This window comes from Cryptotermes secundus, unplaced genomic scaffold (assembly GCF_002891405.2).
Source record: "Cryptotermes secundus unplaced genomic scaffold, Csec_1.0 scaffold1534, whole genome shotgun sequence".
Lineage (NCBI taxonomy): Eukaryota > Metazoa > Arthropoda > Insecta > Blattodea > Kalotermitidae > Cryptotermes > Cryptotermes secundus.
This window is the reverse complement of record NW_019718304.1, coordinates 72,489-72,695: the sequence shown is the minus strand read 5'-3', so window position 1 is coordinate 72,695 and position 207 is coordinate 72,489. Positions and strand designations below refer to the sequence as shown.

Genomic DNA, 207 nt, shown 5'->3' with positions numbered 1-207 from the left:
AAAAAAGTTCATATAGTCATGTGTCCGATTTTGGACGGTTACGGAGTTATGGCCGTTTTAAACTCAGAATAGAAGGTAACGATTACTGAAAATAAACATAACAAAATAATAAACCAGCATAATACATTTGAAGTATGACTGTAAAGTTAACTTCGTGAAATTACCTTTAATTTGAATTAATTGGTGCTTAAAGCTGATTTTCGAAAA

The 207-nt window shown here is 30.0% G+C and overlaps 1 protein-coding gene across 1 annotated transcript in view; it reads left to right on the top strand.

Annotated features, from left to right (window-relative positions):
- LOC111861304 overlaps nt 1-207 on the top strand; it is a gene marked incomplete at its 5' end in the record, with an annotated part of 26,487 nt that overhangs the window by 13,715 nt on the left and 12,565 nt on the right. The window lies entirely within an intron of this gene.